Below are 27,287 nucleotides of genomic sequence, written 5' to 3' on the forward strand. Positions count from 1 at the left end.
AAGAATGGTAATGCCATGATCAAATTTCCGGTGCGCTGGCAGAGTTGAAGGCTCACTGAAAACATCCTTATACTCATGTAGGAGATCTTGTATGGAAGATGGAATGTCCGCCACAACTGAACTGTCAGAGGGCACCTGTTGGAGCAACACAGTGGCCCATACATCATTTGCAGCATAGCTCTTGCACAATTGCAGAGCAGAGATCGACTGAACCATCGAGGCTGGGCTGGTGACACCATGGAGTGTTATCCACTTGCCATTGCGCTGCAATTTTACATACTTTTTATCCCAATTACTTGGCATTTCACCCCACTGCCTAAGCCCGTCGATTCCCAAAATAGCATCATACCCTCCTAGGCGCGGAATTTTCATCGTGTGAGAGAAAGTTTCACCTTGAATCCACCACTGAAATCCCTGTACTTCGGCATTACACTCTTCAGTACCTCCGTTTGCAACTTTCACAAGCTTTGGAGAAATAGGTGTTGGTGAGCAATTTATGTAGGGCACCAGATCCTTGTTCAGATAGCTGTGAGAGCAGCCCGAATCAAGCAACATGAGCGGCGTCTTATTGCCAACAAGCACACGCAACTGAATTACCTCAGGATTATCAGTGCCAGAGATGGCATTCAAGGACAAATGCATGTCAGTGTCATCCGATGGTTCAGCAGCACATAGGGCATCCAATATGTCATCAGAAATGATCTCTTGACTTTGCAGCGCATGAGCCTGAGCTTCAATTGCCGTAGGAGTAGCACATAAATGGCCTGGAGAATATTTTTCACCACATCGATAACAAAGGCCATTGGCGTGCCGAAACTCTTTTAATTGCTTTGCCTTCCACAAATCTCCAGACTCCAATTTGTTACTTGCATTTGCTCTGGAGGTGGATTCAGATTTGTTGCCACCGATAATTGGAGCCTTGAACGTGTCCCGTTTGGAAGGATAAGAGCGTTGGCGCTCTAGAACACCTTCCTGGACAGTGGCGAATTGAGCAGCTTGTGCGACAGATGCTGGCAGCTGCACTTTGACGGCGGCATGCAACTCATTTTTCAGACCCAAAATAAATCGAGTAACCACCATGAGGCCACCTATCGTCGGGTCATACAACTTGACTTGATATAAGAGCATGTTGAACTGGCACAAGTACTCTGCCACTGACCCTGTTTGTTTCAATGTACAGAGCTCGCGCAAGCGATCGCGACACACATTGCCTTCAAATTCAGCTAAGATAGCCTCTTTAAATGGGGGACAGCCCAAGCACTGATTGGATAGCTTGAAGGCTTGGTACCAATGCGCGGCATTGTGGGTGAGATTCATTGTTTCCGCTGAAACTTTGAAATTCTCTGTGATTTGGTACATCTTGAAGAAGGTTCACACTGATCAACCCAAATACGTACATCTGACCCATCAAACTTCAGGAAATCCATCTTGGGCATGTAAGGACGACGATGTCCCTGTTGCCCGTGCTCTGGCATACAATCGAACATGTTGTGTGCGTGATGCGGCTGGCCGAACTGCTGCTGTGTAGTTGTCTCGGCCGTCATTTCTCCATGACCAGTGGGCTGCTGGCCCTCAGGCGTAGGACCTGGCCCTTGGCCACCATGAAGGACGCGGGCAAGGTCCCTCTTTTCTTGCTGGACGGTGGCTATGGCGTCCATGGACATGTCCACTTTCGTCTGGAAGAGATCCAACCGGTCGGAGTGGTGCTGCACCTTCTCGTTGACCCGCGTAGGTTGGAGCGGATGTCGCCGATTGATGTGTCTACCGCCTGGATCTAGTTGCCCACCTGATCCAGCCCCTTCTTAATCCCGTCATCTAGGAGTCGCTGGAACATGGTCTTGAGGGATTCCTCCAGCTTTTCCATAGCATCCAAGACAAAGCGGGTCTGGGCCGATGGCTTGGAGACCGGAGCCGTCGCTGCCTCCTCTACGTCGGTCAAATGTCATCGGGATTTAGGGGGATCGACCCGAAGGTGTTCCCCGACCAGACGGTCGATGTTACTGACCGGCGGCGAGATTGTGAAGCGCGCCGAGGACCGTACGTCTTTGATACCAAGTTGTTACACCCAACCCAGTTTTCGACGGGGCGAGGCTGTAACCCACCGCGAAACCCAACCAGACGGCACGCCGCCGGAGGCAAGAGAGAAGTAGCAAAGTTCAGTACCGAATTCAATTTCTAATGGATACCCTTACAGACAGAGAGCTCGGCATAAAAGCCACACACGCACAGGTGCACCACACGGCAACACACCCCAGCTAACTGCCCACTCCTAATTAACAGCTTGTCGACAAGTACAAACTATTACCAAGTTACACCGTAGATGTGTCTGCAGGTGTAACATGTTCAGGCCACTGTGTTGGCCCACCGGTTTGTCAATGATTCCAACCATTGACCTACAAGAGAGGACAAAAGGTTCTTTGTAAAAGAATCATAGACTGTACCACGGGAGATAATTGCTCATCTGGTGTCCGCTTGAGCTGGACGCTTATCTCCGTGCAAGACCAAATGGTCTAGCTAGAAACCAAATGGATACCTACAGATACGAGAAGTATAAAAATAACCAGACTTTGGCAAGAAAACTGCAGAGACCTTGAGACGGTCAACGCACCACTGATCACAGGGCAGCTACATGAAAGTGCGTGCCTTCTGGCACCGCCGGAAACAACAAAATTTCAGCAGGATCAGGCATCCGACAGACGAACCAACAATGGGGCCTGACATTAGCACGCTACAGAAAACTGGGATTCAGTGGAGTACGCCGGACGCGCCCACATGGACACTGTCCAGAGACAGCGATATCACCACGAGGTAGTGGCGCCAGTGCAACCAGCATGCAAAGGGCAGTATCAGCAGGATTGCCACAGATCAGGAAGCAAAACGACTGCCCCGGAGGCCTCAAGGTTATAGTGGATCAAATGAATTTTATCGCACCATCTTATCCAACAAGAGTCATCAACATGGCAAAGATATGTTGTGTCCCCATGCAATAGTCAACTCTCTTCTATTAGGTTTCCACGGTTAACTTACAGTTATGGGTTGCAACGTCCATATGAGCCAGTCAATCAGCAACTGTGAAATGCTAGATAGGAAAGCAGTTTATTCTCCCTGTAATCCAACAGGTGAACTTCTATTTTATTCTTCCTTACTTAGATACCCAATAGTCCACCGACAAGAACCAAATGCACAGTAAAATTGCATCCAATGTGTGTCGAAGGAATGATCATCAAAGATCATAGTCTCAATTCAAGGCCTACAATACAAACTTTCCAACACCAAAAGTACAGTTTGTCCAAATATACAGAAGATCGATACTGTTTTATACTGTTCAACGGTGTAATTAAAACATGCTCAAGGGAGTAGTAGGCAGAAGAACTAGCAGTCATACAATACATGTACTTCCAAATGTTCCTAAATAGCAGGTGATAAGTTTCAGTGTTGATGTTTTACAGAATCAGAATATAACAAAAAATGCACTGCACCAACAATAAGATAATCAAAATGCTAAAACAAGGAAAATTTGTATCTGACCAAATTTAAGGAAAGCCAAACACGATAATGATTGAGTGCAAAGTTTCATTACCACGTGGCACCTCTGCCAGGCTAGGAACTCGCATTGGCTAGTTGTTCTACACAAGCAACTTTCACACATGACCGATTTAGGAAGCAAACACTATCTCAAGAAGACGCGGTTTTCAAATACTGACATGTTCCGTAACTGATACTGTACAAGGTTGCCAGGAAGCGGGCAATAAAAAATGACATGTACCGATGTATCTAACAAGTGACCAATACATTAGCGCAAACAAAAGGTAAGCACAAAAAGAGAGCAACAACTACCCTGTCCTCTGGTGCATGATCCAAAATTGAAATGGTAACAGCCTTGTTGTTATACAGAAAAGAGATCTATACAAATGCAAGCATAAAAACTGAGGAGAGTTTCAGAACAAATTAAACAAACAAGAATTGGTATTTCAGTGGTTCAGATTAGCACAACCCTTCAACTGCAACAGTTAAAATATGGATATGGTTCCTGGCAACAACATGCAATATAGTCTGTCACTCTACAGGAATAATCGAGCTGAATCATCCATTGTAGCATCTAAAACAGATAGCTGAAAACTGTGACTTGCTCCAAGCAAGGCCTTCAAGCACGATAACTAACTAAACATAATGCCAAGGGGCCAAATCAGGAGAGGCTAAATCATCTTAAGCAGAAAAATCATAGCAGTTAATAACAAAAGTAACCTAATAACATAAACTGATAACTGAAGATAGTATGCCATCCTAATGGACACTAAAGAACTGAATACCTGCCGATTTTCTCGGACACTAAAGGATACATTTCTAAAATCTAGATGAAATTACATTATATAATGACAGAAATGAACAATTACTAACAGACATATACATTATAAACACCTCATCTTGCTCCAGCAAGACAAGCCCATCCATGATAAGGCACAAAGTAGAATGGTAGAGACTTATTCCTTATGTCCCTTCATATAATCTGACAAAAATGAAAGCCTTTCGTGCAAAAAAAGTTATTCAAATGCTGAAAGTTTACTGAACATGGCATTATCTTTTAAGCAACACTCAACGTATGTAATGCAAGCAAATACTCCAGAATCACCATTGAAAACAATACTGTAGCAATAATAAAACAAGTGCCGAGACAGAGGTACAGTACAGCTCTACTGGTGTAACTAAACACACAGAAATCAACAGGCCTTAACATCTGAGTGTAGCATGTAGCTGTACAGAGAACACAAGAAATAGCTTCAAAGCTCAAACAAACGGGGGATAATATTATTCATAGCTTGTATGGTAGTACTGTATCAGTTGACTTGAGTTCAGCTTTACATTCGATGGGTAGATACATAAGCCCAATCTGTGCATCAATTCATACTACCTGGTCAAACATTGAAGTGCTAGTTTAACAAAATGACATTCCAGGCTGTGTCATTTTATGTTCTCACCATCTGCCTCTAATGCGCATATAAACTCCTTCTCTTGGTAGCAACCAAACAGGTGTATTACATGCATGGTGCAATCATTATCGGATAGACCACAGACTACAGCACCACCAGCACAAACATATGTTTTTATTCTTCTTTACTCAGATACCCAATAGTCCACCGACAAGAACCAAATGCACAGTAAAATTTCATCCAATGTGTGTCAAAGGATTGATCATCAAAGATCATGGTCTCAATCAAGGCTACAAGACAAACTTTCCAACACCAGAAGTACAGTTTGTCCAAATATTCGGAAGATTGGTACTGTTCAATGGTGTAATGAAAACATGCTAGGCAGAAGAACTAGCAACCGTGTATACATGTTTCCTAAATAGCACGAGATAAGTTTCAGTGTTTATGTTTTACGGAATCAGAATAACAAAAAATGCACTGCACCAACAATAAGATAATTAAAATGCTAAAACAAGGAAAATTGTATTTGACCAAATTTAAGAAAAACAACCACGATAATGATTGCGCACAAAATTTCATTACCACGTGGCACCTCTGCCAGGTTAGGAACTCGCATTGGCTAGTTGTTCTACACAAGTAACTTTCACATATGACCGATTTAGGAAACAAACACTATCTCAAGAAGATGCGGTTTTCAAATACTGACATGTTACGTAACTGATACAAGGTTGCCAGGAAGCGAGCAATAAAAAAATGACGTGTACCAATGTATCTAACAAGTGACCAATACATTAGCGCAAACAAAAGGTAAGCACAAAAAAAGAGCAACAACTACCCTGTCCTCTGGTGCATGATCCAAAATTGAAATGGTAACAGCCTTATTATTATACAGAAAAGAGATCTATACAAATGCAAGCATAAAATCTGAGGAGAGTTTCAGAACAAATTAAACAAACAAGAAATGGTATTTCAGTGGTTCAGATTAGCACAACCCTTCAACTGCAACAGTTAAAATATGGATATGGTCCTGGCAGCAACATGCAATATATAGTCTGTCACTCTGCAGGAGTAATTGAGATGAATCATCCATTGTAGCATCTAAAACAGATAGCTGAAAACAGTGACTTGCTGCAAGCAAAGCCTTCAAGCATGATAACTAACTAAACAGAATGCCAAGGAGCCAAATCAGGAGAGGCTAAATCATCTTAAGCAGAAACCATAGTAACAAAATAACATAAACTGATAACAAAAGATAGTATGGTATCCTAATGAACACTTAAGAACTGAATACCTGTCGATTCTCTCGGATACTAAAGGCATACATTTCTAGAATCTAGATGAAATTACATTATATAATGACAGAAATGAAAAATTATTAACATACACACATTATTACAAACACCTCCCAGTCTTGCTCCAGCAAGATAAGCCCATCCATGATAAGGCACAAAGTAAAATGGTAGCGAAATATTCCTTATGTCCCTTCGTATAATCTGACAAAAATGGAAGCCTTTCGGGCAAAAAGTTTTTCAAGTGCTGAAAATTTACTGGACAGTGCATTATCTTTTAATGCAACACTCAACGTATGTACTGCAAGCAAATACTCCAGAATCACCATTGAAAACAATATTGTAGGAGTAATAAAATAAGTGCTGATACAGAGGTACAGCTCTACTTGTATAATTAAACACATAGAAATCAACAGGCCTTAACATCTGAGTGTAGCAAGAAGCTGTACAGAGAACACAATACACAGAGGAAAATAGCTTCAAAGCTCAAACAAACGGGGGATGATGTTATTCATAGCTTGTATGGTAGTACTGTATCAGTTGCATTGAGTTCAGCTTTACATTCGATGTATAGATACACAATCCCAATCTGTGCATGAATTAGTACTACCTGGTCAAACATTAAAAAAAAAAATGGCGCTGTGCTAGTTTATGTTCTCACCATCTGCCTCTAATGCTCATATGCACTCCTCTTGGTAGCAACCAAACAGGTGTATTACAAGCATGGCGCAATCATTATCAGATTGACCACGGACTACAGCACCACCAGCAAAAATATATGCCCTAAACAGGCTTCTAGAGAGAACGAGTTCATATTACAATCTCCATACCCTGTTCACGGGCATGTTTATATGACTTAATAGAACATCAGACCTCAGCAGGGTTATACAATCTTTTTGGTTTTTGCACGCAGTGCATCTGTGCCACTAGGAAACTTTGACAAAGTAGTTTGATTCCTGTGGGATTCATGAGAATTGCAAGTCATCAAAAGAATATTTAATAGTGGGTCCCTGGCTCACAGTAACCAGCAGAAAGAACAAAGAAAGATAGTGGTGTTGAAATAACATATTACTGGTAATACAAACAGGAGAGATAAGTAGAAAGGCAACATCTTGCACTAGAGGAAAGTGGACCATATCAACATAGACGAATTAACTGAAAGGGAAAATGCTACATGCACATGATTTACACCACATATGAAAGGTGATAACAAACTGACTGAATATATAATTAAGAGTAATTCAGCAAAAACCAATTAGAAAAAATGTGAAGATTCGATGTACTGCACAAGATGCAACAAGATATGAAAAGGAACAAGGAACAATTTATGAAACAAAGGGATGAAAACATTGTCGACACAGACAAAATACAAACAGTAAATTGCATTGGAATGGACTCAGATTCACCTTTGCTCTATCATATAACTCAATCCCTATCATCTCTTATCACCAGATCAACACGTTCTTACATGAGTGGAGTTGTCCTTGTTATCATTCAACAAGAATAACCGTCCAAGGACAGATCCACCAGTATCATGGAATCAAAAAGGCTCTTGAGAAGGGAAGATCACTTGATTACCACCAGTGCCTTGATTGCTCAAAGGCATGATTATTTCAGTCATGGTCAATCATCATCGCCCTTATCAAGAATACATGACATTATAATCCTGCATAATTCCTTCAATGTGTTTTGAAAATCCTGTTAATAAAAGAGGCCCTAAAATACAAATATTAATAGCAAACATTGCACAATTTGCTTGGGACCAGTATAATTGCATTCGAGTGGGCTCAGATTCGCCTTTGTTCAATCATATAACCCTACCCCCAACATCTTGTCACCAGATCAACCTGCTCTTACTTTTAGTGAATCTGCCCTGGTTATCACCCATCAAGAATGACCATCCAAGGACAGATACACCAAAATTAGCACATGATCGAGAAGGCTCAAGAGAGGACGATGGATCCAACTTGATACCCAAAGGTGCCTTGATTGCTCAAGGGCGTGCCTATATCAGCCATGATCGAACATCATTGCCCATCATAGGATTATGTTCCTTTTTTTTTAGAACAATGACCTGGCTTTATTGATTCATAAAAGAAAGTACTCCCTCTGATCCATGATGAATAGCTGATTTAGTATAACTTTGTACTTAAGTTATACTAAACCGCTATAGAACTAAAAGCTCCATCATGGTCTTTCGAAATCAAATATCTCTGTTCCTTAATCAAAGAGATAGATCAGCAGCAGCAACAGAGAGAGAGAGAGAGATTTTCGGTATACGAATAAAAATTCCGCAGCCAAAATAGCCATCAATCTGCACATGCATTTTAGTGGGCTCAGATTCGCCTTTGCTCGTTCATATAACAGTATCCCCATCATCTTATCACCAAATCAACCAGTTCTTACTTTAGTGAATCTGCCCTGGTTATCACTCATCAGGAATGACCATCCAAAGGACAGATCCATCAAAATTAGCACATGACCGAAAAGGTTCAAAGAGAGAAGGTAGAAACCAACTTGATACCCACAGATGCCTCGAGGGCATGCCTATATCAGCCATGGTTGATCATCATTGCCCCTGAAAGTTGTACTATGGTTGTACTAAGGCTGCGTTTGGCATTTACGTGTTTGGCTAACCAACTTTTTTCTGCTTTTATGTGTATTTCTGAACAGCAGATTATAAAATAAGTTCAGCGCAGCTAGGCCTGGTAATGGTGCGGATCAAGATGGTTGTAACGGTGCAGGTATTCAAACAGGTTTCGTTGGTGCGGATCCGAATGGATAGAAAAAAAATTTGGATTGGATCGGTTTGGTCTAGGTGAATATGCGGTTTGGATTGGTCTGGTCAGGTCTCTCCCCGTCCACCCTGAATGGTTTGGACGTGTATCACTTCAACTGTATGTGACTGTATCAGTGTATCTGAATATAGCAGCACAGGCAGGCAGTGGAAACATCTGCTGGCAGCGCCTCTCCTAGCGTTGGCCCCCATGGTCTGAGACGTGGATTCCAACCCGCAAACTTCGTGCAGTCTGGTGAGGTTCGGGGGCTACCTGCATGCGGTTTGGTATGGTTTGGATTAAACAAACAGATTAGTGGGGCGGATTGGTATGGGGAGCGAGCTGGCTGCCGCATGGATCGATCTGGGTCTGGTGCGGGTTTGTCCCCGTTACCAGGCCTAAGCACAGCACAGTTCAGCAATGCAAAAACTAAGCCTAAATCAGCGACACTTATTATGGATCGGAGGGAGTACAATAGACCGATTCAATCGAAATGAATATAAGCAACAAAGATCCACAATATAACTAAAAGCTCCATCATGATCTTTTGAAATCAACATCTCTGTTCCTTAATCAAAGAGATTCATCAGCAGCAGCAGCAAACAGAGAGAGCTTGATGATGATGGTAACAGTGGATCAATTTTTCAGTTCAAGCTCCGCCACTGATGTTGACAGCAATGATTTCCGGTATACGAATAAAAATTTTGCAGCTAAAATAGCCATCAATCTGCACATTGTAGTGGGGCTCAGATTCGCCTTTGCTCGTTCATAGAACAGTATCCCCATCATCTTATCACCAAATAACCAGTTCTTACTTTAGTGAATCTGCCCTGGTTATCACTCGTCAGGAATGATCATCCAAAGGACAGAGCCACCAAAATTAGCACATGTCCGAAAAGGTTCAAAGAGAGAAGGTAGGAACCAACTTGATGCCCACAGGTGCCTCGAGGGCATGCCTATATCAGCCATGGTTGATCATCATTGCCCCTCATAAGATTCCATTTCTCAATCAAAGAGATCGAGCAGCAGTAACAGCAGCAGCAGCAACAACAACAACAACAACTTGACCATGAAGGGGACGATGGGTCATATTCTTTTAAGCTCCTCCACTGATAGTGACAGCAGTGATTCGCGGGAAAGCAACAATGAACAGCCAAAATAGCCATCCATCACCCTCAAGTCTCCAGAATTTGCAAAGGGGTGTGGTTTACTTAGAGCATCTCTAGCAGGTTGTACTCCCTCCCGTCCGAATTAACTTGTCAAAATATTACTGTGTATCTAGACGCTTTTTAAACAGAGATACATCCATATTTGGGCAAATTTGAGACAATTAATATGGGTCGGATGGAGTACTAAATCAGCGACACTTAATATGGATCGGAGGGAGTAGAGTTTTTTGGAAAAATTTAGACGATGGAAGAACCGACCTCTGCACACAGCGAATGCAAAGGTGGTGGTAACGGAACCACTCGATTCCTCGCATCTCTGGTCCGTCCCCACTTCCTAGGGTTCCCAGCGCCCAACTGCTCGCTTGAGGCGGCCCCCTTGGAGGTGGAATCTGGAACTAAACACACATGCACACACAGACACACACTCGTTTGCCAAAAGAGGCCACGAGGATAATTAAGCTTAAGAAGGGAAGCGAAAGATAGAGACAAGAGGCAGAGACAGAGAGAGGCACACCAAATGGAAGCAAGATGTTAAATCCATGGCGAGGCGGCTCAGATCTACGGCTTGGCCTCGCCGGAACCAAACGAACGGAAGCCGCGCCAGCCTCCCGCAACACGGTCCCTAGAGCCCCAAGCACAGCCGAATCCGCCGCCGCCGACGGCTGCCTCGAGCCGGGCCTCCAATGCCGGCGGCGTACGCGTGGCGAGGTGCGGGCTGGCTGGCCCCGCGAGGCGGAGTTCTGACGCGGCCGCAGCTCGGAGGGCACGGGTCTGCGCCAAGGGCCGGGCCTCCTCATCGCCGCCGATTCAGAGTGGCCGCGGTCCGGGCGGTGCGATCATCGGCCACGGCGAGGGGGACGGACGGAGGTGGGAGCCTCCGCCGCCCACACACGCGGCGGCCTCACACCTAAACTAATGATGAGTGCGTGAAGGAGTGCGGCCGCGACGAGGTTTTGTGTGAAGTCAGGAGAGGACAAGAGCCATGTTCGGCCCAAATGCTGGTCAGCCCACATTCTCTTATCAGCTGCTGGTCAGCCCACATGCTCTTATCAGCTGCTGGTCAGCCCACAAGTAAAAAGACAGAACCATGCAAGGCAGTGCGGCCCTTGTAAATTACTCAATTCAGATCCTATTGCCTCCAATCAATAAAATTGTCTCAAAAAAAAAAACAATAACATATAAGAATGAGTACCAGATTCTGAGTAAAAAAGCGAGTACCTGTTTCTGCAAAAATATTCCCACCAGACAGCTTCCACGCAGATCTACAGAAATGAAATGGAAACATGTGCAGGGTTTTTTATTGAGGGAACATGTGCAGGTTATCAAGCGACCGAAAATCAATTGTTCTTTTGGTGAGCGATCTAATGCATGTCAGACTAGATAATACTCCGTACTCTACTGTTCATGAACACAAGAGGAACATTGGCAGTAAAGGTCCATAACATGACAGCTCGTTTGGCACTTCTCATTTCATTTCATTTGGTCCAAATGAAATGAAATCTATTTTTTGGTAGGATTTCATCTGGTTAAATTTGAATTCCGGATTTAAAAATCATGTTTGTCTACCATATGGATTTGTAGAGTTAGAGACAAATTCCAGAGAAATGATGGCTTGTAGAGAGAAATTGAGATTAGTTGTATTGTGATTCCATGAAATTGCAAATTGAATTCATATAGTCAATTCCGTGCCAACCAAACAAGTTAGTCTCTAAAATTCAAAATGAATTCCACAATTCTAGTCCCAAATGATGGGTGCCAAACGAGCTAAGAGTTATGCTACGAATGAAGAAACAAACTGAAAAGGTGAATGCTGGAAGCCAGGACAAGGAAGTGTAAAGGATGTGCAGTTGCAAACAATTCATCAAAAGATGCAAAAGCCTACCCTGTTCCACGCTACTCACAGCACATAAAGTTTTGGACTAAAGATAGTAATACTCCATCCCGCACATAACAAGTGTCGGATCGGAGGGAGTTGCATATCTCTACTCTCTACTATTCCTTAATTCTCAGTTGCGTGCGTACGTCTGTCCGTCCGCAGGCCCGGTCGATGGAAAAAAAAGTCCCACGGCATACGCTCGATCCCCACCACCCGATGGAAAAATCACACGAAACAGACCCTCGCCCCGATCTGTCTGCCCTCGTCCTCAATCCCTCAAATCAATCCCCTCCCCCGGCGGGGCCGTCCTCCCCTCCCCTGACGCGGCCGAAGGCCCTCAGCAGCAGCAGGACGATGAAGCCCCTCCCCCCCCCCCCCCTCCCCCTCCCGGAGAAGCAGGATCTAGCCGCCGCCGCCCGTCACCGTGCACGTGCTCGACGCGACCCGGCTCTCCCTCGCCCACGCGCCGCCGGGACCTTGGCCCCTGCAGCTGTCGTCATGAAAGGAGGACTACGACGCCAAGTCCCCGCGCTGCTTCCAACGTCGCCAGGTAAGCGGCTGTCAGCATCGATTCCATCCTTAGCGACATCCAGTTCCGTCAAGTTCATCCATGGTGGCTGGAACAAGCGGCGGCTGCAGGTTGCGGCCGGAGAGGTTCCCTTTCGCTCAAGCCCCCTCCTGGGATTCATGGATGCTAATCTGTAGCAAGAGGGAGAGGCAAAAACTCATGTTACTATTTGTATTTTGTGTCATGATATTGTTGATTTTATCGTTGTACAATATAATGGTGCTTAATGCTACTTTGGATAAGGCTGCCATCCGACCGCCACCGACGACGGACTTGAAAGGCCACACAGCCAGTCATCAGATGAGAGCTTTTCCACAGCAGCAACAAGCAGTCCATCCGCCTACATGAGCTCATTCTTCCTGTGAAGTTGGCTGGTGAGATTTTTCATCTCTGCCTTCTCACTAAATCTCACTACTATTGTCTTGAATGCAGGTTCCTTAAAATTAAGTCTACTCCAATTGGCATGAGCAACTGTGCACCTAGCTTCACATGGATTTCTCAACTCTTTTTTCCTAGAGAATGATTGTGACTTGGTGTATATTTTAGCTGGAGCATTCACTCAAGTTCAGAAATTCAGGTTTGTGTAAACAATCTTGCACTTATGCTTCTCCAAAGAGAAAATAAAGCAAACCAATATCAAATGAGAGATAAATTTGTCAATCTCTTGATACATTTATATGGCTTGTCGCTTTACAATTTTCTTTTTGTACAAATTACACAGCTAAAGAAACCTGCAGATGATCTTGTCTTTCTTTCTCTCTGAAGCCTAAAGATGATCTTGTCTTTACAGTTTTCTTTCTCTCTGAATGTGTTTTTTTCAATATGAACTCGCCAATCAGTTATTCTTACTGTACTGTTTTATCGCAGATGATTATGACGTAAAAAAATGCCGTTGTTCTTGCAGGTTACATGCCTTAATGAGCTTATTGTAATTACCAATTAGTATTTAACATTTTAGTTTATTGGATGAAAATCTAAAAAATTAAACAGAGAATCACTAATCTGCCTTTCAGAATCTTAAATAAACAGTTCTAGGAGCTAGGAAGAAATCTTCAGTCAGTTATTATCTTTTGTTATCTTTTCTTCTAGGATCTGGATTTGAACTATACATCCAATTCATCTTTTGTTCTTTTCTTGGATGCTGGCGTGCAAATCTCATGGTAATAATACATAAACCCCCGGCCCTCCTGATTAATCATGTTAATTAGTGTGTTGCTAATAATTTCTGCTGTATTCAGACATCCCTCAGGTCCAATCACCTTTTGCAAACAAATTGGTTCAGCTCAAAATCAGCATAGAAGGTACTAGACTTATGTGCGAGCTTTTCATTTTCAGCAATTTTGTCATTAGCAAGCATATAGTTTTGCTCTTTTGGGTATGAAGCTGAACTCCTGTACCTTTGCTTTGTGCTTTGCAGATGCAAACCCATCTGACTTCTGTCACTTCTGCAGTTGATTGCTTAAAAAGACTATATGTGTAGAAACTGAAGCCTTTAGAGGTGCATACCCGTTTACCGATTTTGCTTCCCCATTACTGGTAAATTCACACCGCACTTTCCTTTTAACTTCGGTACGACAATGTTCTCAATTACATATTCTTTCATCCTGCTCGTGTTCTTGTGTCATTACTTACATGGCATTCTGTTCATTCTGCCATTTTCCAGACAAACAGCAACTTCGGTGCAAAACCAATGGTTATGCTCTTTGGTCAATATTATACAGGGAAACAACTTTGATTAAGCACCTGTTGAAAACGAGCTACCCAGGTTTTTGGCTTTGTCTAATACAGAATACCTGAGTTTCAATGTTAGGCACACCATCCATTTCAATGGTAAGATATGCAAGATGGCTTATTGTACTCACTAATGGGGTAGGCCGCAGCCTTCATATACGGACCAATAACACTAGAGTGCTATGTCCAGCTTTATCAGTTTTATAACATGAATTATTTTGTGAAGCTATCCTATTATGTGAGATTTTGATAATTGTTGTTACATTTTAGTAATAGTGTTCCATGTACCAAATGAAAAACTTTGAATTAGAAAGACTGATTTGTGATGTTCAGAAAATGCACTCAAAATCCAGATGTTTCAAAGGTTAGCTAGATATTATCACAAATATTTAGTATTCAGTTCATTTCTTCTGCTATCAAATTGTCTCAAAAGTCTGTAAGCATTTCATTAATGAGACCATCAGGCACTCAAAATCCAGTGTTTTTTCGAAAAAGGAGGAATCCCTCGGCCTCCGCGTCATCATATTACTTAAGAATCCAACCATCGTAACATACACAAAAGATTGTAGTCCAAAATGAAAAAAAAATGTGTTGTGATGACAATTTGTATTCTGTGGCGAGGGAGTGTCGTGGATTCGGACGTGTGGAGAAGCCGATGTGTGAGGAAAAAGAAAGGAGAAATGAAGTGGCAGGGCATATCAGGCGGAGATGATCATGAAATGTTTAGTTCTCCATCAACCATCGAGTGTATCATTTTATTTTCTTGTACCGTTGCTTGGGAAGAGGCAGCAGGGAACAAGTGGCTATACATAATGTGTTGGTTGCATAAAAGGAAGGCGAGGATCAGTTGTGGATAAATGTTTATTGCGCATTCAGAATAGCTTATGCTCCTTAACAACATGAAGTACAAAGTTGTTTTGTTGCGTGTTGAATTAAGTTGGGAATGCACAGGTATTTGGTACAAGTTGAAGCGAGGTGAAGCCTTTTTTTTCTCCACTGAAAAGTAGGACCAATTTTTTCGCATTTAGAGCTGAGATCTGATCGAACATACAATATATCTTAGGTGCCTGTTATAATTAGTTATAAGATAAAAATGAAATGTATTGTGAGTGTTGGAAGATAAACATGACATGTCAAACCGAATAGGATTGAAAGGGAGAAGAGAAAGAAAAAGACTAGGTCTTAGCTTTTATGAGATTGATTTTATTTTTTTTATTCATATTTTATTTTCCGTAGCAACGCACGGGCTCCTAACTAGTATCACCAGTTACTCAAAGGATCCTGTTGCGACAATGACAAAACCTTTTATTGAAGTATTGAAAACAAGCAAAAGGAAGCCCGAAAAATTGTTCATCAGACAGTTCGGAGCATATCTCAAAAGTGTCATAAACAACAGCATACATCAGACAGCGAGATCCATATAGGCACATCTTTAATAAATAAACTTAGAAAGAGGAGAGGCGCGCTTCGCGGCGCCGTTGACAGTTCCATGTAAATGAGTTTGTATTTCTTTCTGAGGTTTTGCTTGGTGTTGTCAGAGCTCTGTCATTCCGTTCCGATGGCATGCACCTCCGTCCCATATTAAGTGACTTTTTATTAAATGTATTAGACATTTTTTTAGGCATAGATATATCCATATTTGGATAAATTTGAGTCACTTAATATGGGACGGAGAGAGTACATACCCATCCTATTAAAATGCAGGTGATAAATATAAGAGCACAACATGGCACGACCGAAAGCGTTTTGTGTGCCTTCATATTTTAGCAATTACACTCTGTATTACGAACACAGTAGAAACATGTTTTAAGCATCATATGTACAGCTTGACAAATATACATAATGAAATCCAGCTTCTATAGAGTTCTCACCTCTTGCACCTAAAAAGATGCCACCCTATAGAAGCATAAAATAAAATCAACTTAGGCATAAAGAAGCTTTAAGTACACTTGCAGTTGTAGTATGCTTCTGTGATGAATCATGCTCCTTCTCAAGAGGCTTGAGGCCCTTTATGACTAACAAAGGATCAAGGTATTCACCAGAGTAAATTCTTTTGAATGTCCACACAATATGCAACTTTCAAATGATTGTAGAGATGAAGTGAGCATTTCTATTGGAAAATAGACTACACTGTGAACATTTCCTTCTGCATTGCCATGTCATAGCTTTCCCTGGCAAGAAATCCAAGAATAGTATGGAAGATGAGTTACATGTGAACTAACTCATGGATGGAGATCTTACATTGAATTATGGCATAAAATTGGCAAGCACCAACAATGTCTTGCATAAGAACCAACTACTTAGCCATTCTAAGAGGTAGAACTGTTTTAGAACGCCAACCTTGTGAATTGCCATTTTTTATAATATTTCCTCTGACAATGTTTGATCCCAACTGCATCACGTACTGAAGTCTTCTCATTGAATGTGATAGAACTAAGATTTTAGTTTGCACATAATGGAGCTGGATATGTGCAACCGTCATATAAATTTGAAAATACATCAAACACCATATTAGTTATTACAAATGCTGTACCTGTAGCAGTTCTCGTCCCGATCAAATATTATCCTGCATTTTGCATGATGGTTTGCACATCAGCAAGATCAACATTTACCAACTTGGGAACCTGCAAAAAAGAAGAACTGAACTTCTGTAAAATATATCTTCTCTTACTGTTCAAGTTAATTCTTCTTCCTTTCGTGATAGAAGGGTTGTATTCATAGCACCACTTTTGTCATGGCATCTTTAATTAGATACCATCAGAAAACATCTTGTGTTTGAGTTTTTTTTTTCTTTTCTTCTATTTGCATGAGAACCCAACAGGTTATGGCATGGACCGGGACTATTCCTTATTAAAAAGTGGTCATCTGCATGTATCCTAAATTCCTAATTAAAATAACCAAATAACAATATCCTAGAAGCAGATCCCAATCCTATGCAAAAGCACATACGCATTAGCTGAACAAATGTCTCAGGTGCAAGGACAAAGTACCTTGTAGCAACACCGATCAATGTAACTTTGCATCTAGCCATGTGCTAAACATGATCCTGAAATTGCAAATATATTAACACATGTGGATATAACGATGGACAAAGTGGCTAGCCGATTAAATCCCAAGAAGATGAGATTGGTTAAAATGAATGCACAAAATGCTAGGTGGGTTATACATAGTATAACAGCTCCAGGACATAAAGAGCAACATCTTGAACCTTGCTCTACCCATAAATTTAAAACAGAGACTACACTGCAGTTTGTAGTGAACAGGTAGGGAGGAAACTAGGTTTTAATCACATTTCCCAGTCTAGAATCGAGTAATCTGCAATCGAAAAATATGTATGCTAGCCCATTCTGGTTAACTTTACGTAGCTTGTGCTTGTTATATTATGCAATGAAGAAAACTGTTAGGACGTGTTGTTACTCCAATATGCTGCCATATATGCATATGATAAAATGCATGACTGAAAATATTTCCTTGGACTAAAATGTACATACACGATGTTTTCCAACGATTGATGACCGAGCAAAAGTACGTGTCCACATAATTTCCTAGAAGTTGAAAGCAGTATTTTATACTCCCTCCGTACCGAAATTCTTGTCGCAAGGCCTTCAGAAAGACCATTTTACAAAAACATCCTCAGATTTACAATAATTACAGGTCCACTAATATTAACAATTTGAAATTCAAATCTCCACCATCTCCTCTCCAGGTCGCTTCCGCCAGCATCTCTCCAGGTCGCTTCCGCCTCCTCCTTCCTCTCTCCTCTCTCCAGGCGCAGGTCCCCTCCCCCTCCCCCTCTCCTCTCTCCAAGCGCAGATCCCCTCCCCTCCCCATCTCCAGTTCGCCTCCTTCCTCTCTCCAGCCCTGCGCCTTCCTTTCTCCAGACTCCAGCTTTGAACTCCAGAAGGCAACAAGATGCACACACCAGATTTTAACTTCAGCCCTCCTGAAGATGATGCTGGAGCAGCAGGTAACTGATCAGTGCCTTTGCAACTCCTGCAACAGAACAGAGCCAAAATTAGATTGAGTATCCCTACAGATTTTTGTGCTCTTGTTCAGCAAAATACTCCGAATACAGAACAAAGAATGTGCAGAATAGGTGTTCTTGTTCAGAATATATAGTTGTAACCATCACATGCTTAAATTGTTGAGAACATTGCATTTTCATTAAATAAAGAACACATCATGTTGAGATCACGGCATGCTCAGTACTCCATGCATTTGGTTCAGAATTGTCTATGTGCAGAATAGAGCATGCACACACAGTTTCAGAATAGATCAAGCATTATGGATTTAGTTCATAATAGAGCATGCACACACAGTTTCAGAATTGATAACACATCATGTTCAGTACCCCATGCATTTGGTTCAGATTTGTCTATGTGCAGAGTCTATGGTTCAGTAGCCATTACTCACATAAATCAGACTAGAGCAGTTGTATGTGTGGATTTAAATATCTAATCTCATAAATCGCTCAAATCACAGGAGCAACAACCACAAGTTAAACTTACAGTGGTCAGCCGACAGGAGCAAGATGCCGTCGCCCGTCGCGCGATGCTGTCGTACGCCGCCATTGCCTCTTGCCTGCCGTCGCCCGCAGACGAGCTACGCCGCCCGGCATCTCCATCGCCCCCCTGTAGGCATCTCGGCCCCTGCCTTCACGGGCTCATCCGCCATACCCCATCTCCGGCAGAGCTCTGCCTCTGCCTTCGCTTGGCGTGCCGCAATCTCCCATCTGCGGCAGAGCTCCGCCTCTGCCTTCGCTTGGCCTACCGCCATCCCCCATCTGCAATAGAGACAAATAGAAAAAGAAAGAAGTGGAGGAACAAGAAATGAAGCAATGGAGGAAGAAACTGTACATGAAGCAGATTTTCAAGCAGATGCTCAGCAAGAACAACAAGTAGATGTGCAAGTCAATGAAGATATACCTCAGCAAGAACAACAAGTGGATGAGCAAGTCAATGAAGATATACCTCAGCAAGAACAACAAGTGGATGAGCAAGTCAATGAAGATATAACTCAGCAAGAACATCAAGTAGATGAAGATATGCCCATAGAAGATGAAGATGTTGAAGCAGCAGGTAACTCAAATAAACTGTTGTTTCTTAACCATCACATGTTTGTGCATGGAGTACTATAGATTTGTTTCTTAAAGCTGAAAATGTAGGAGTAAATCACAACATGTACATGTTCAGAACAACACGTACCATGAGTAACCACTACGGCAAGTTCTCCATGTATAGACATCAAATTAACACATGCATGCTTTCTTAAATGAAGTACAGTACTGAAAATAGAGTTGTTATATGGAGAATAACTTATCTTTCGGTCTTTTGCAGGTGCTCAACAACAACGACGAAGGGACCTGCCAAATGAACACAGATTTGGTGCTTATATTGCATTGAAGGCACTAAGCATAAATGGACAGATACTATTGAAGGACAAGGTGCATGTTGCCAATCTTTTGGATACAACTGTTAGAACGGTGGAGAGAATATGGAAACTAGCACACGAGCAGATTGCACAAGGCCTACCTCTTGACCTTTCTAACAAAAAAAAGGGTAGAGTAGGCCGCAAGCGAGCTGATCTAGATCTCTCTAGGATTGCTACAATACCGCTAAATAGAAGGAGAACAGTGAGAGCACTAGCTAGAGCTATGAGTGTTAGTTGTACAACACTGCACAGAAGGTTCCAATGGGGAGATATAAAGCGATGCACTAGCACCTTAAAGCCCACACTTAAGCCATCAAACAGAATATCAAGATTGAAATTCTGCGTTTCCATGTTGGATGAAGAAACACTAGGAAATGCAAGGCCAACCTTTAAAGATATGACCAACATAGTGCATATTGATGAAAAGTGGTTTGATATGACTAAGAAGAAAGCCACCTATTACCTCTATCCTTTAGAAACATGCCCCTTACGCACTGTTCATAATAAGAACAGCATTGGGAAAGTGATGTTTCTAACGGCAGTGGCAAGACCTAGGTATGACGAAAATGGTGCTATAATCTTTGATGACAAAATAGGGGTGTGGCCATTTGTGAAGGAAACTCCAGCAGCTAGGAGTACTCAGAATAGAGAGAGGGGGACATTAGAAATTAAGTCAATTAATGTGAACCGGGAAGTCATGAGGCAGTTTATGTGTGGTAAAGTTGTTGCAACTATACAGGACATGTGGCCTGATGAAGATATTGGGAGGATAGTTTTTATACAGCAGGACAACGCATGAACTCATGTGCTACCTAATGATGAAGCTTCCCTACAAGTTGTAGCAGAAACTGACCTAGACATTCAACTGATGCAGCAGCCGGCAAACTCGCCGAATATGAATGTGCTAGACTTAGGATTCTTCAGATCTATTCAATCCTTAACAGATTGCAGAGTACCTACAACTATTAAGGAACTCATAGAAAATGTGGAGGAAGAATTTGATAATTATGACGCGAACAAGTTGGCTAGAGTTTTCATAACACTACAATCATGCATGCTAGAGGTTATGAAAGAAGGTGGTGGCAATGGATAAAAGATCCAGCACCTCAACAAGGATAGAATGCAGAGGGAAGGAAACTTATCTGGTTCTCTAGATTGTGACGTTGAACTGTACCAGAACACTTTAGCACTGTTGAACCAGTGATGAGAAGAGAGATGAGATGAGAAGCTGCTGGACTTAATGATGAGAAGAGTAGATATGGTTCAGTTAATGATGAGATGAGACACCACTTGTATTGTTATTTCCATATGATCTTGTCATATGTACTGCTATTTCCATATGATCCATGTGCATGGCAGATTCAGAAGAGAATGAGAGAAGAGATTAAGAGAGAAGAGGAGAGAGAAGAGAGATTGAGAGGAGAGAAGAGGAGAGAGAATTATGATAAAGTACAATATAGGTCTTGAATGCAAAGGAGCTCTAACAGACAAGAAAAGATCATGGAGTACTGCTCATGCTAATCTAGACAAGGACATCATGGTATACAGAGACAAGAACAGTGTATATATCTTGTATGCAAAAAAATGTCATTCACATCATTGCCCTCAATCAGACAAGTTCAGGTTTAATTAAGCATGTATAGAAACAAAACATGTGTAGAGACAAAACTAAACATCATGGTATACAGAGTAAAAATCAGAAAAACATCATGCTTATCTACTCCACTCACATCAAACAAGATCAGAGAGCATAGCAAAACCAGAAACAAGACAGAGTATCTGAAAAAAATAATACTCCATGATCTAGGAGTACTTAATCTAGAGTAACAGGAGTAGCTTCTGAAAATCTGTAGTCATGCAAAATCAACACATGACCTAGGAGTACTTAATCTAAGTGTACAGTACTCCTACTTGAACAAGAACAAGAACATAGTACAGCTAAACAAGAACAGAGCCATCTCAAAAAAAAAAGAACAAGAATAGAGCACAATACCTTGAGCCTTGAGTCACTCATCCTCGTCGTGCCGGGGCCTTGAGGAGCTGCTCCTCGTCGTCGTGGCCGCCTTGAGGAGCTGCTCGTCGTCTCCGCCGCCTTGAGGAGCAGCTCCTACTCGTCGCCAAGAATAAAACATCAATCTACCGCCGTCGCCGCAATATGACTACAGCTAGCCAACCGAACAGAGAAACGGAGTAAAAAACCTAACCTGAGTACTCCTCGTCGCGCCGCCGTGAGTAGCGGCTGCTGCTCCAAGTCGCGCCGCCGTGAGGAGCAGCTGCTCCTCCCCTTCTACCGCTACTGCTGCTTCTCCTCGGGCTGCGGCGGCGGGCCACCGGATCCATCCTCGGAAACACCGGATCCGGCCTCGAAGCCACCGGATCTGACCAAAGGTGCCTCCTTTTTGGTCGGAGAAACCATCTTGGCCAGCACCGACGGAGAAGAGAGGGGAAGGTGGAGGGAGCAGCACGAAGATAGGAGGGGAAGGTGGAGGGGAGGGGGCTGGAGGCGACCGGAGCGCTGCGAGGGCAAGAGGGAGAGCGGCGGTGAGGCTAGAGGGAGAGGGAGAGCAGCATCAGAGGTGAGAGGGAGAGCAAAGGGGGACGGGGGCGAGGCTGAGAGGGAGAGGGGGGTGGAGTAAGTGATTGGACCGCAGAGCAAGGCCATAGAAAGAGGAAGGGTTTTTTTGTAAAAGAGCCGTCACGACAAGAATTTCAGGACAAGGGAGTACAATACAACATTATATCATATATCTTTTGTGATAAGTTAGAAACCACAGCACATAATGTCAACATCTCTCATCCAGGAGATTAGTTTAGACGGCTATCAGTTTTCAGTACCGATTTACAACTGAATGTAAAAGAGTGCACCAGTTTCTTGCATACACCAATGAAGAACCTCTCTATGACTCTACCCGTAGAAATAAAAACTGAAATCCTTGTGGTTTTGTATTAACAAAAGTGCTCAAGAGCTTTGCATCAAAAAGAGTACAACACCATTCTACGGAGATGGAAATTACCAGGGGTAGATCCGCCTGGTCGGAGGCGGGAGGCGGCCGGAGATCCGCCCTTGCTAAAACAAATGTACTAATTTCTTTGGACAACCCTTCTTAATTACTGCCAGTTGCTACTTGGATATCAGAAAAGAAACCGGCAAAGGATTTCGGCGCTGATCATTCTGAACTCTCTGAAACCTCTATAGGAGTTTGGCTATTTATTTAAAGCACTGGGTTTTTAGAATAATTGGGGTCATGCAAATTTACTACTTGTACCTCTTTTTATTAAAGACTCAGATCCTGAACGTTCAGAAAAATAAACAATGAGATGTTTCATGTATACCCTACTTACAAATCCCATTTAAAAGCAGTACACACATCTTCCTTCGATGCGAGTAGTGCTCATGGTGGTGATAATGGTGGACATACAAAATTGCGTAACCAAAACAACCATCCATCACCAACAAGAGCTCAAATCTCGCCTCAAGTGACAAATTTGACTTTGGATAAAGCTAGAACATCGTATAGAAACAGAGGCAGTATTTAACAACCAAAAGAGGAATAACTTGCTAGAACACTGGATTCTTTTGGGAATACTACTTGAATAGCTCAGATTGACCCCACTATTAATCACAAAAGTTGGACAATGGTGGTAATAACAAGGTGCAATACAAATATCTCTCTTTCTCTCTCCCCATACAAACAGCACCAGCAAGAAATAGCCGCAACTGGTAACTTGCTACAGGGCAAGGCCTCCTAGTTTAACGACCAGCTGTCTAACTGGGCAAATTTGCATGGAAGGAACCAACTTAGGAGATGTGAAAAGATCTCCAGCTCATGTGTGAAAAGATCTCCAACACCAAGGGGTAAATAATCATCATAGCCATTCGATAACAGAACAGAACAGAACACATCAAAGAAAGGAAACGAACATAATGTGTTCTGAGGACCAAAACACTGTACTCATGGCCGCACTACTGGCAACCAAAGAAACAGTTGAAATTTTATGCAGATATGGCAGGTAATAACTTCGCCTCTGGAGAAGCATGTGGCAAAGTTAACATACCAACAAGACCACAGTGTCTTGTTAACCCAGAAATAGAACCAGCAATAGCATCAAATATACGAGAAAAAAAGTTATGGTGCCCAAACAAAATGTGAGAGAACTAATGTTGTTTTTCCCATGATATCCATTCCGTATCCAACCCGCTGACACCTCTATGTAACAATGCATTCAAATGGTTGCTCACAATATGCAAACCATCCAATTTGAATGTGTCCATTTTGCTAGTATAATAGAGATAAACACACCAAAAACCTAAACCCAAAACCTTATACCAAACTTTGGAATCTTATCAAGGTTTTTCCATGTACTTCTGAATAAGCCATATTCATCATCGCCATCCATAAAAATGGTGCAAAACATCTGCCAAACACACTCGCAGAAATAAAGTAACACATCAAACATCAAACGTGTGATGTTATTGTTACTTGATGCAGAATTATGGATTGTATGCAGATAAAGAATAATGAAATGACAATGTTTTGAACAGGTGGAGCACTTAGAAAAACAGATGTAAAGGATCTTGAGGTTCAACCAACCGAAAGTAAAAGAAAGTTTGACTCATTAGCTTCAAGTTCAAGAGTGGAGTCTGGCTATTATCAACACTGAAGAAGCAGTTAATATGAAGTTGATTATAGCTTCAAAGACGAACAAAAAGAAAATCATAAAATATACCAGCACTGGAGCACTCTTTATAGCAAAATAGCACAGATTTTGAGAGAGCTCATCTCCGCATTTTCTTTATTATACAAACCCAGCCCAACTCTCTTGCTGCACAATCTACTCACACAAATATAAGTGGAGCTGCACCGGTTATCACTCGACAGAGGGACGTCCTAGACACAGAACCACCAGTATTAGTAACTGAATATGCTCCAAGAGAAAACAGGATCAAGTATAATTTCATACCCACAGGTGCCACGATTGCTCAATATCATATTTTTCAGAAAAGTTCATCATTGCCCACCATGAGTATTCCACTCTTTAAATAAAAGCATCTGACTGGATCCCACAGGCGCTCACTCATAATGGGGTATGAAATATACCAAACAGAAGCATCATATAGTGAAATAAAGATGATCCGGCACCAAAATTGGCAGCAATCTGGATGGAATAGAGCATCCTTTTCAGAAATAATAATATTTGGACTAGACTGCTAGCAGCAAAAAAAATGCTCAGAACAAAAGAACAATCCAAGCAAGCTAGGATTGGGTTTGTCAACAACAAAGGACATCAATCCAGGTTTGACCCTCACAACAAGCGAACAAAAGAATAGTAAAACTGCATTGAGTGGGCTCAGTTTTGTTTTTGCTTCATCATCAAGCCCGACCCTCACATCTCTTGCTGCATAATCTACACAACATAACATAAGTGGAGCTGCGCTGGTTATCACTCATTGAATGACCGTCCGAGGCAGAACATCCAACATTACCGAGTGATTGAACAGGCTGCAAGAGATATGAGGGTGGGCTCCAAATCGATACCCAAAGGCCACACCTGTCTCAATTGCTCGAAGGCAAGCTTATTTCAGCCACAGTTCAACATCATCGCCCCTCGTAAGGATTCCATTTCTTATCACAGCAGAGCATGGCAGGGCAACACACAAGGACGAACATGAGAAGGAGATTGCGGCGGCTGCTGCATCATGGCATTGACATGCACACATAGCAACTTGACCATGATATCCATACATGCATGCATGCATACATCCATCAGGACTGATCAGGAGCTGCTCAAATCTCGCCTCGACCGACCACACCCCCGACTGGGAGCACCCATCAGACAACACCGTACGGTTCCCAGCCCTTACCACAACCGAATCCAATGCAATGGGCGGCACCGTAGCGGTGGGGCTGACGCAGCCGATGGTTCGGCTGGTCGGCAACTGATTTGGTTTAGGGTTTGGGTTTTGGGGTGAGAACTGCGCGGGCGCAGATAGAGAGAGAGAGATCGGAAACACACCGAATCCAAACTCAAATGCAACCAGATCCATCAATGGCGGCTCAGATTCCGCGGTGGCCGACCAAACCCTCGACCGGAATCCGCCACGGACCCCCGCCGCTCGGTCTCCAACCCGCACCGCCGCAGACTCCATCGACACCGGCGGCAACCCCGAGGGGCTTCCCAGCCGATGCGCGGGCGGAGCGGCGGGAGGACTGGCTCCGAGAAGCGACGATCCGGTGCGTCCGGCGCCATCGGGTGTCCCTCCATCATCGCCGCCGTTTAAAACAGGGAAGAGGATGCGATATTCGCGATCATCGGCCACCGGCGAGTGAAGACCAACGGGGTGGCGGATAGAGCGCTCGCCTCGCATGCTCCGAGGAGCCAACGGACGCCATTCGCGGTGGCCTCACAGTCGAAGTAATCGAAGCAAAGCTAGCTAGCTAGCTAGTGTTCACATGGACGGAGCCGGAGGACCCAGCAGGGCAAGGTAGGGCGGCCGCGGCCCCACGAACGGATTCCGCCCTTTAGCTCCCTGTTTCATAATCTTCCTCAATTCGTAACTGAGGCAAAAATCAAGGTAGGGCGGGGTGATGGGAGGAGAAACGGTCGGGAGCGAGAGAATCGAAGGGAAGATCAAACCGGCGGTGGCGGCGCTTGCCCTACCGGAGTCCGGTAGTGCGCGAGGAGGAAGACGAGCGACGGAGCGAGGGGGCTGGGGCGCTCGGCAGCGAGATGGGCCAGAAGGGGGAAGGGTGCGGCTTAGGAAGAGAAAGGAGGAGGAGAATGAAGGGAGGAGATATATGGGCTCCGGCCCAGGGGAAGAAAAGAGGGGACAAGACACGGGCTACCGCGGTGGTCTGGAAATTAAAAAGAAAAAACGTCTTCCACCTGTGTGATGTGTCTAAGATTTTTCTGTTTCCTCGTCTTCTTCCAAAAAAATAATCCTCATCTAAAAGTACAGTTACTAAAGTGTTTCTTTCTTGAATATTTTTATGACAATTTCTACGCGGGTCCAATCAACTTAGCAAAAGGGAGCTGCATAGCAGACTCTTGTGAAGATGCTTAAAAGTTTTATTGATTGTTTTAATACCAACATTTACAAGTTCAAATTAGTTTTACTAAAACTAAATCTTCCATGATGGACATATTCATATTGTACCAATTTGATAATGCAAATATAAGTACAGTATCTTTTTTCTTTAAATGTAAACTCTAAGAAGTTTGGCTTTGCACAAATATATAACATCTTATATTTTGAAACGGAGATAATTTGGTAAAATTGGTAAGGAGTCACCACAAAGAGTAAAATATGGCAAGATTTAAAATTGGCTAAAAGTTGCCATAGAAATATAATTGAGTGGTGTACTAGGCGTCGATCGGGTGATAATTTCGCTCAATCGACTGTCAGATCTGACTAAGCCATGAGCCTAGCTATGGCGTATGATGTTTGCATCAAAAAAATCTTGCATGCAACATTACCTTTTGCGAGCCACGGAAAATCACACAAAGTTGTTGTAGCATT

At 42.9% G+C, this 27,287-nt stretch overlaps 3 long non-coding RNA genes across 5 annotated transcripts; 1 reads left to right on the forward strand and 2 right to left on the reverse strand.

The window, feature by feature from the left end:
• Positions 1 to 3,824: 3,824 nt before the first annotated feature.
• Positions 3,825 to 11,106, reverse strand: LOC106865863. The gene is made up of 2 exons (XR_001405336.2): positions 7,624 to 11,106; positions 3,825 to 7,173 (listed from the first exon to the last, which is right to left on the reverse strand). It is a non-coding gene; the product is annotated as an uncharacterized LOC106865863 (long non-coding RNA).
• Positions 11,107 to 12,292: 1,186 nt separating this feature from the next.
• LOC100836844 lies at positions 12,293 to 14,812 on the forward strand. The gene is made up of 5 exons (XR_001405332.2): positions 12,293 to 13,184; positions 13,697 to 13,767; positions 13,846 to 13,908; positions 14,025 to 14,143; positions 14,271 to 14,812. It is a non-coding gene; the product is annotated as an uncharacterized LOC100836844 (long non-coding RNA).
• Positions 14,813 to 17,790: 2,978 nt separating this feature from the next.
• On the reverse strand, positions 17,791 to 26,555 carry LOC104585345. 3 transcript variants are annotated; one of them, XR_002962215.1, is made up of 6 exons: positions 24,731 to 26,555; positions 21,973 to 24,657; positions 21,762 to 21,875; positions 19,309 to 19,700; positions 18,847 to 19,121; positions 17,791 to 18,331 (listed from the first exon to the last, which is right to left on the reverse strand). It is a non-coding gene; the product is annotated as an uncharacterized LOC104585345 (long non-coding RNA). The 3 variants fall into 3 exon arrangements; XR_002962214.1 differs by having other exon boundaries at positions 19,264 to 19,700; XR_733059.3 differs by having other exon boundaries at positions 18,847 to 19,700.
• Positions 26,556 to 27,287: the final 732 nt, after the last annotated feature.

Source organism: Brachypodium distachyon, chromosome 1, assembly GCF_000005505.3.
Source record: "Brachypodium distachyon strain Bd21 chromosome 1, Brachypodium_distachyon_v3.0, whole genome shotgun sequence".
NCBI lineage: Eukaryota > Viridiplantae > Streptophyta > Magnoliopsida > Poales > Poaceae > Brachypodium > Brachypodium distachyon.